The sequence below is a fragment of the Canis lupus genome, chromosome 38, assembly GCF_048164855.1.
Source record: "Canis lupus baileyi chromosome 38, mCanLup2.hap1, whole genome shotgun sequence".
Lineage (NCBI taxonomy): Eukaryota > Metazoa > Chordata > Mammalia > Carnivora > Canidae > Canis > Canis lupus.
Genome location: NC_132875.1, coordinates 25,172,884 through 25,183,567, shown reverse-complemented (window position 1 = coordinate 25,183,567; position 10,684 = coordinate 25,172,884).

Here is a 10,684-nt window from a genome sequence, read left to right as displayed (position 1 = left end):
ATTCGAATCTTTTCGTTACATGGAATTCGATTCTTTTCGTTTGATTCTTTATGATTTTTTTCAACGCGATTCAATTCGATTCTTTTTTTATGATAGTCACAGAGAGAGAGAGGCAGAGACACAGGCAGAGGGAGTAGCAGGCTCCATGCACCGGGTGCCCGATGTGGGATTCGATCCCGGGTCTCCAGGAACGCGCACTGGGCCAAAGGCAGGCGCTAAACCGCTGCGCCACCCAGGGATCCCTCAATTCGTTTCTTTTTTATTCGAATCTATTCGATTCTTTTTGATTCGATTTGATTCTCTTCGATTTTTTTCGATTTGATTGGATTAGTTCCTTTTTGATTCAATTCAATTCATTTCTTTTGATTCAATTCAATTCGATTGTTTGGATTCGATTCGATTCTTTTGGATTCGATTATTTTGGATTCGAATCGAGTAGATTCTTTTCATTTCGATCGCATTCATTTCAATTCGATTCTTTTCGATTCGAATGTTTTCGAATCAATTCGATACTTTTTGATTCGATTCGATTCTATTCGTGTCGATTTGATTCTTTTCGATTCGATTCTTTTCTATTTGAATCGATTCGATTCTTTTCATTTCGATTCGATTTGATTCAATTCGATTCTTTTCGATCAATTCAATTTGATTGTTTTCGATTTGATTCGATTCGATTCTTTTCTATTCTATTCAATTCGATTATTTTCCATTCGATGAAGCAATTGGATTCTTTTCGATTCGATTCGATTCTTTTCGATTCGATTCGACTCGATTTCATGCTTTTTGATTCGATTCGACTAGAATTTAATCGACTGATTCAATTTGATTCTTTTCTTTTCGGTTGGATTCTTTTCTATTCGATTTTTTTCTATTCAATTCGATTCTTGCAATTCAATTCGATTCGATTCGATTCGATTCAATTCTTTTCGTTTCAAATCGATTCGTTTCAATTCGAGTCTTTTCATTTTGATGCTTTAAGATTCGGTTCGATTTGATATTTTTAATTTGATTCGAGTCTTTTCGATTCGATTCGATTCTTTTCAATTCGATTCTTTTCAATTCGAGTCTTTTTGATTCGATTCATTTCGATTCGATTCGATTCTTTTCAATCCGATTTGATGCTTTTCCATTTGATCTGATTTGTTTCATTTCGATTCTTTTCGATTCAATTCGATTCTTTTCGATTCCATTAAATTTGATTCGATTCTTTTCGATTCGATTAGATTCTTTTCGATTTGATTCCATTCAGTTCGATTCTTTTTGATTCGATTGGATTCTTTTCGATTTGATTCAATTCTTTCGATTCGATTTGATTTGATTTGATTCTTTTCGGTTCGATTCAATACGATTCTTTTCATTTCGATTCTAATCGATTCTCTTCGATTCGTTTCGATTCTATTCGATTTTTTTCTATTCTATTCTATTCGATTCATTTTGAATAATTTCAATTTGATTCTGTTCGAGTGGTTTCTATTAGATTCTTTTCGATTTGATTCAATTCGATTCGAGTCTTTTTGATTCGAGTCTTTTCGACTCGATTCAATTCAATACGATTCTTTTAGATTCGATTCGATTCTTTTGTTTTCGTTTCGATTCGACTTTTTTTGATTCGATTCTTTTCGATTCGATTGTTTTCAATTCGATTGATTCGATTCTTTTCAATTCTATGCTATTCAAAGCGATTCTTTTGTATTTGATTCGATTCGATTGATTTCTTTTTGATTCGGTTCGATTCGTTTCTTTTCGATTCGATTCAATTCTTTTCGATTCGATTCTCTTCAATTCGATTTGATTCTTTTCGATTCGATTCTATTCTATTCTTTTGTATTCCATTCGAATCGATTCGTTTTGATTGAATTCGATTCTTTTCGATTCGATTCAATTAGATTCTTTTCGATTGGATTCAATTTGTTTCGATTCGAATCAATTTGATTCTTTTCGATTGGATTCCATTCGATTCTTTTCGATTTGATTCAATTCGATTCTTTTCGATTCTATTCATTTCGATGATTTTCGTTGAGATTAGATTCTTTTCGATTTGATTTTTTTTGCTTCGAGTCAATTCATTTCGCTTATTTTGGTTAGGATCAATTCAATTCGATTCTTTTTGATTTGATTTGATTCTATTCGATTTCTTTCGATTCTATTCTATTGTATTCTTTTCGATTCGATTCCATTCAATCCGATTCTTTTCGATTCGATTCGATTGTTTTAGATTTGATTCCATTCTTTCGATTGTATTTGATATGATTCTTTTCGATTCGATTTGATACGATACTTTTTATTTTGATTCGAATCGATTCTCTTCGGTTCGATACGTTTTGATTCGTTTCGATTCAATTCTATTCGAATTTTTTCGATTTGATTCGATTCGATTCTTTTGGATTCTACTTGATTTGTTTCTTTTCGATTCGTTTTGATTCGATTCTTTTTGATTCATGTCGATTCGATTCGATTCTTTTGTTTCGATTCGATTCTTTTCAATTCGAATCTTTTCGTTACATGGAATTCGATTCTTTTAGATTTGATTCTTTATGATTTTCTTCAACTCGATTCAATTCGATTCTTTTTTTTATGATAGTCACAGAGAGAGACATAGAGGCAGAGACACAGGCAGAGGGAGAAGCAGGCTCCATGCACCGGGAGCCCGATGTGGGATTCGATCCCGTGATTCCAGGAACGAGCCCTGGGCCAAAGGCAGGCGCTAAACCGCTGCGCCAATAGAGATCCCTCAATTCCGTTCTTTTTTATTCGAATCTATTCGATTCTTTTTGATTCGATTTGATTGTATTCGTTTTTTCGATTTGATTCGATTAGTTCCTTTTTGATTCAATTCAATTCATTTCTTTTGATTCAAATCAATTCGATTCTTCTGGATTCGATTCGATTCTTTTGGATTCCATTCTTTTGGATTCGAATCGAGTGGATTCTTTTCATTGCGATCGGATTCATTTCAATTCGATTCTTTTCGATTCGAATGTTTTCGAATCAATTCGATACTTTTTGATTCGATTCGATTCTTTTCGTGTCGATTTGATTCTTTTCGATTCGATTCTTTTCTATTTGAATCGATTCGATTCTTTTCATTTCGATTCGATTTGTTTCAATTCGATTCTTTTCGATCAATTCAATTTGATTGTTTTCGATTTGATTCGATTCGATTCTTTTCTATTCTATTCAATTCGATTATTTTCCAGTCGATGATGCAATTGGATTCTTTTCGATTCGATTCGATTCTTTTCGATTCGATTCGACTCGATTTCATGCTTTTTGATTCGATTCGACTAGAATTTAATCGACTGATTCAATTTGATTCTTTTCTTTTCGGTTGGATTCTTTTCTATTCGATTTTTTTCTATTCAATTTGATTCTTTCAATTCAATTCGATTCGATTCGATTCGATTCAATTCTTTTCGTTTCAAATCGATTCGTTTCAATTCGAGTCTTTTCAATTTGATGCTTTTCGATTCGGTTCGATTTGATATTTTTAATTTGATTCGAGTCTTTTCGATTCGATTCGATTCTTTTCAATTCGATTCTTTTCGATTCGAGTCTTTTTGATTCGATTCATTTCGATTCGATTCGATTCTTTTCACTCCGATTTGATGCTTTATCAGTTGATCTGATTTGTTTCATTTCGATTCTTTTCGATTCAATTCGATTCTTTTCGATTCCATTAAATTGGATTCGATTCTTTTCGATTCGATTAGATTCTTTTCGATTTGATTCCATTCAGTTCGATTCTTTTCGATTCGATTGGATTCTTTTCGATTTGATTCAATTCTTTCGATTCGATTTGATTTCATTCTTTTCGGTTCGATTCAATACGATTCTTTTCATTTCGATTCTAATCGATTCGTTTCGATTCGTTTCGATTCGATTCGATTTTTTTCGATTCTATTCTATTCGATTCATTTTGAATCATTTCGATTTGATTCTGTTCGAGTGGTTTCTATTAGATTCTTTTCGATTTGATTCAATTCGATTCGAGTCTTTTTGATTCGAGTCTTTTCGACTCGATGCAATTCAATACGATTCTTTTAGATTCGATTCGATTCGATTGTTTTCGTTTCGATTCGACTTTTTTTGATTCGATTCTTTTCGATTCGATTGTTTTCAATTCGATTGATTCGATTCTTTTCAATTCTATGCTATTCAAAGCGATTCTTTTGTATTTGATTCGATTCGATTGATTTCTTTTTGATTCGGTTCGATTCGTTTCTTTTCGATTCGATTCAATTCTTTTCGATTCGATTTGATTCTTTTCGATTCTATTCTATTCTATTCTTTTGTATTCCATTCGAATCGATTCGTTTTGATTGAATTCGATTCTTTTCGATTCGATTCAATTAGATTCTTTTCGATTGGATTCAATTTGTTTCGATTCGAATCAATTTGATTCTTTTCGATTGGATTCCATTCGATTCTTTTCGATTTGATTCAATTCGATTCTTTTCGATTCTATTCATTTCGATGATTTTCGTTGAGATTAGATTCTTTCGATTTGATTTTTTTCGGTTCGAGTCGATTCATTTCGCTTATTTTGGTTAGGATCAATTCAATTCGATTCTTTTTGATTTGATTAGATTCTATTCGATTTCTTTCGATTCTATTCTATTGTATTCTTCTCTTTTCCATTCCGTTCAATTCGATTCTTTTCGATTCGATTCGATTGTTTTAGATTTGATTCCATTCTTTCGATTGTATTTGATATGATTCTTTTCGATTCGATTTGATACGATACTTTTTATTTTGATTCTAATCGATTCAAATCGATTCGTTTCGATGCGTTTCGATTCGATTCGATTTTTTTCGATTCTATTCTATTCGATTCATTTTGAATCATTTCGATTTGATTCTGTTCGAGTGGTTTCTATTAGATTCTTTTCGATTTGATTCAATTCGATTCGAGTCTTTTTGATTCGAGTCTTTTCGACTCGATGCAATTCAATACGATTCTTTTAGATTCGATTCGATTCGATTGTTTTCGTTTCGATTCGACTTTTTTTGATTCGATTCTTTTCGATTCGATTGTTTTCAATTCGATTGATTCGATTCTTTTCAATTCTATGCTATTCAAAGCGATTCTTTTGTATTTGATTCGATTCGATTGATTTCTTTTTGATTCGGTTCGATTCGTTTCTTTTCGATTCGATTCAATTCTTTTCGATTCGATTCTTTTCGATTCGATTTGATTCTTTTCGATTCTATTCTATTCTATTCTTTTCTATTCCATTCGAATCGATTCGTTTTGATTGAATTCGATTCTTTTCGATTCGATTCAATTAGATTCTTTTCGATTGGATTCAATTTGTTTCGATTCGAATCAATTTGATTCTTTTCGATTGGATTCCATTCGATTCTTTTCGATTTGATTCAATTCGATTCTTTTCGATTCTATTCATTTCGATGATTTTCGTTGAGATTAGATTCTTTTCGATTTGATTTTTTTTGCTTCGAGTCAATTCATTTCGCTTATTTTGGTTAGGATCAATTCAATTCGATTCTTTTTGATTTGATTTGATTCTATTCGATTTCTTTCGATTCTATTCTATTGTATTCTTCTCTTTTCCATTCCGTTCAATTCGATTCTTTTCGATTCGATTCGATTGTTTTAGATTTGATTCCATTCTTTCGATTGTATTTGATATGATTCTTTTCGATTCGATTTGATACGATACTTTTTATTTTGATTCGAATCGATTCTCTTCGGTTCGATACGTTTTGATTCTTTTCGATTCAATTCTATTCGAATTTTTTCGATTTGATTCGATTCGATTCTTTTGGATTCTACTTGATTTGTTTCTTTTCGATTCGTTTTGATTCGATTCTTTTTGATTCATGTCGATTCGATTCGATTCTTTTGTTTCGATTCGATTCTTTTCAATTCGAATCTTTTCGTTACATGGAATTCGATTCTTTTCGATTTGATTCTTTATGATTTTCTTCCACTCGATTCAATTCGATTCTTTTTTTTATGATAGTCACAGAGAGTGACAGAGAGGCAGAGACACAGGCAGAGGGAGAAGCAGGCTCCATGCACCGGGAGCCCGATGTGGGATTCGATCCCGTGATTCCAGGAACGTGCCCTGGGCCAAAGGCAGGCGCTAAACCGCTGCGCCAATAGAGATCCCTCAATTCCATTCTTTTTTATTCGAATCTATTCGATTCTTTTTGATTCGATTTGATTCTATTCGTTTTTTTCGATTTGATTCGATTAGTTCCTTTTTGATTCAATTCAATTCATTTCTTTTGATTCAAATCAATTCGATTCTTTTGGATTCGATTCGATTCTCTTGGATTCGATTCTTTTGGATTCGAATCGAGTAGATTCTTTTCATTTCGATCGGATTCATTTCAATTCGATTCTTTTCGATTCGAATGTTTTCGAATCAATTCGATACTTTTTGATTCGATTCGATTCTTTTCGTGTCGATTTGATTCTTTTCGATTCGATTCTTTTCTATTTGAATCGATTCGATTCTTTTCATTTCGATTCGATTTGATTCAATTCGATTCTTTTCGATCAATTCAATTTGATTGTTTTCGATTTGATTCGATTCGATTCTTTTCTATTCTATTCAATTCGATTATTTTCCAGTCGATGATGCAATTGGATTCTTTTCGATTCGAGTCGATACGATTCGATTCGATTCCACTCGATTTCATGCTTTTTGATTCGATTCGACTAGAATTTAATCGACTGATTCAATTTGATTCTTTTCTTTTCGGTTGGATTCTTTTCTATTCGATTTTTTTCTATTCAATTCGATTCTTTCAATTCAATTCGATTCGATTCGATTCGATTCGATTCTTTTCGTTTCAAATCGATTCGTTTCAATTCGAGTCTTTTCAATTTGATGCTTTTCGATTCGGTTCGATTTGATATTTTTAATTTGATTCGAGTCTTTTCGATTCGATTCGATTCTTTTCAATTCGATTCTTTTCGATTCGAGTCTTTTTGATTCGATTCATTTCGATTCGATTCGATTCTTTTCACTCCGATTTGATGCTTTTCCATTTGATCTGATTTGTTTCACTTCGATTCTTTTCGATTCAATTCGATTCTTTTCGATTCCATTAAATTTGATTCGATTCTTTTCGATTCGATTAGATTCTTTTCGATTTGATTCCATTCTTTCCATTCGATTTGATTTGATTCTTTTCGGTTCGATTCAATACGATTCTTTTCATTTCGATTCTAATCGATTCTCTTCGATTCGTTTCGATTCGTTTCGATTCGATTCGATTTTTTTCGATTCTATTCTATTCGATTCATTTTGAATCATTTCGATTTGATTCTGTTCGAGTGGTTTCTATTAGATTCTTTTCGATTTGATTCAATTTGATTCGAGTCTTTTTGATTCGAGTTTTTTCGACTCGATTCAATTCAACACGATTCTTTTAGATTCGATTCGATTCGATTGTTTTCGTTTCGATTCGACTTTTTTTGATTCGATTCTTTTCGATTCGATTGTTTTCAATTCGATTGATTCGATTCTTTTCAATTCTATGCTATTCAAAGCGATTCTTTTGTATTTGATTCGATTCGATTGATTTCTTTTTGATTCGGTTCGATTCGTTTCTTTTCGATTCGATTCAATTCTTTTCGATTCGATTCTTTTCGATTCGATTTGATTCTTTTCGATTCTATTCTATTCTATTCTTTTGTATTCCATTCGAATCGATTCGTTTTGATTGAATTCGATTCTTTTCGATTCGATTCAATTAGATTCTTTTCGATTGGATTCAATTTGTTTCGATTCGAATCAATTTGATTCTTTACGATTGGATTCCATTCGATTCTTTTCGATTTGATTCAATTCGATTCTTTTCGATTCTATTCATTTCGATGATTTTCGTTGAGATTAGATTCTTTTCGATTTGATTTTTTTTGCTTCGAGTCAATTCATTTCGCTTATTTTGGTTAGGATCAATTCAATTCGATTCTTTTTGATTTGATTTGATTCTATTCGATTTCTTTCGATTCTATTCTATTCTTTTCGATTCGATTCCATTCAATCCGATTCTTTTCGATTCGATTCGATTGTTTTAGATTTGATTCCATTCTTTCGATTCTATTTGATATGATTCTTTTCGATTCGATTTGATACGATACTTTTTATTTTGATTCGAATCGATTCTCTTCGGTTCGATACGTTTTGATTCTTTTCGATTCAATTCTATTCGAATTTTTTCGATTTGATTCAATTCGATTCTTTTGGATTCTACTTGATTTGTTTCTTTTCGATTCGTTTTGATTCGATTGTTTTTGATTCATGTCGATTCGATTCGATTCTTTTGTTTCGATTCGATTCTTTTCAATTCGAATCTTTTCGTTACATGGAATTCGATTCTTTTCGATTTGATTCTTTATGATTTTCTTCCACTCGATTCAATTCGATTCTTTTTTTTATGATAGTCACAGAGAGAGACAGAGAGGCAGAGACACAGGCAGAGGGAGAAGCAGGCTCCATGCACCGGGAGCCCGATGTGGGATTCGATCCCGGGTCTCCAGGATCGCGCCCTGGGCCAAAGGCAGGCGCTAAACCGCTGCGCCACCCAGGGATCCCTCAATTCGATTCTTTTTTATTCGAATCTATTCAATTCTTTTTGATTCGATTAGATTCTATTCGAGTTTTTTCGATTTGATTCGATTAGTTCTTTTTGATTCAATTCAATTCATTTCTTTTGATTCAAATCAATTCGATTCTTTTGGATTCGATTCGATTCTTTTGGATTCGATTCTTTTGGATTCGAATCGAGTGGATTCTTTTCATTGCGATCGGATTCATTTCAATTCGATTCTTTTCGATTCGAATGTTTTCGAATCAATTCGATACTTTTTGATTCGATTCGATTCTTTTCGTGTCGATTTGATTCTTTTCGATTCGATTCTTTTCTATTTGAATCGATTCGATTCTTTTCATTTCGATTCGATTTGATTCAATTCGATTCTTTTCGATCAATTCAATTTGATTGTTTTCGATTTGATTCGATTCGATTCTTTTCTATTCTATTCAATTCGATTATTTTCCATTCGATGATGCAATTGGATTCTTTTCGATTCGATTCGATTCTTTTCGATTCGATTCGACTCGATTTCATGCTTTTTGATTCGATTCGACTAGAATTTAATCGACTGATTCAATTTGATTCTTTTCTTTTCGGTTGGATTCTTTTCTATTCGATTTTTTTCTATTCAATTCGATTCTTTCAATTCAATTCGATTCGATTCGATTCGATTCAATTCTTTTCGTTTCAAATCGATTCGTTTCAATTCGAGTCTTTTCAATTTGATGCTTTTCGATTCGGTTCGATTTGATATTTTTAATTTGATTCGAGTCTTTTCGATTCGATTCGATTCTTTTCAATTCGATTCTTTTCGATTCGAGTCTTTTTGATTCGATTCATTTCGATTCGATTCGATTCTTTTCACTCCGATTTGATGCTTTATCAGTTGATCTGATTTGTTTCATTTCGATTCTTTTCGATTCAATTCGATTCTTTTCGATTCCATTAAATTTGATTCGATTCTTTTCGATTCGATTAGATTCTTTTCGATTTGATTCCATTCAGTTCGATTCTTTTCGATTCGATTGGATTCTTTTCGATTTGATTCAATTCTTTCGATTCGATTTGATTTGATTCTTTTCGGTTCGATTCAATACGATTCTTTTCATTTCGATTCTAATCGATTCTCTTCGATTCGTTTCGATTCGTTTCGATTCGATTCGATTTTTTTCGATTCTATTCTATTCGATTCATTTTGAATCATTTCGATTTGATTCTGTTCGAGTAGTTTCTATTAGATTCTTTTCGATTTGATTCAATTCGATTCGAGTCTTTTTGATTCGAGTCTTTTCGACTCGATGCAATTCAATACGATTCTTTTAGATTCGATTCGATTCGATTGTTTTCGTTTCGATTCGACTTTTTTTGATTCGATTCTTTTCGATTCGATTGTTTTCAATTCGATTGATTCGATTCTTTTCAATTCTATGCTATTCAAAGCGATTCTTTTGTATTTGATTCGATTTGATTGATTTCTTTTTGATTCGGTTCGATTCGTTTCTTTTCGATTCGATTCAATTCTTTTCGATTCGATTCTTTTCGATTCGATTTGATTCTTTTCGATTCTATTCTATTCTATTCTTTTCTATTCCATTCGAATCGATTCGTTTTGATTGAATTCGATTCTTTTCGATTCGATTCAATTAGATTCTTTTCGATTGGATTCAATTTGTTTCGATTCGAATCAATTTGATTCTTTTCGATTGGATTCCATTCGATTCTTTTCGATTTGATTCAATTCGATTCTTTTCGATTCTATTCATTTCGATGATTTTCGTTGAGATTAGATTCTTTTCGATTTGATTTTTTTTGCTTCGAGTCAATTCATTTCGCTTATTTTGGTTAGGATCAATTCAATTCGATTCTTTTTGATTTGATTTGATTCTATTCGATTTCTTTCGATTCTATTCTATTCTTTTCGATTCGATTCCATTCAATCCGATTCTTTTCGATTCGATTCGATTGTTTTAGATTTGATTCCATTCTTTCGATTCTATTTGATATGATTCTTTTCGATTCGATTTGATACGATACTTTTTATTTTGATTCGAATCGATTCTCTTCGGTTCGATACGTTTTGATTCTTTTCGATTCAATTCTATTCGAATTT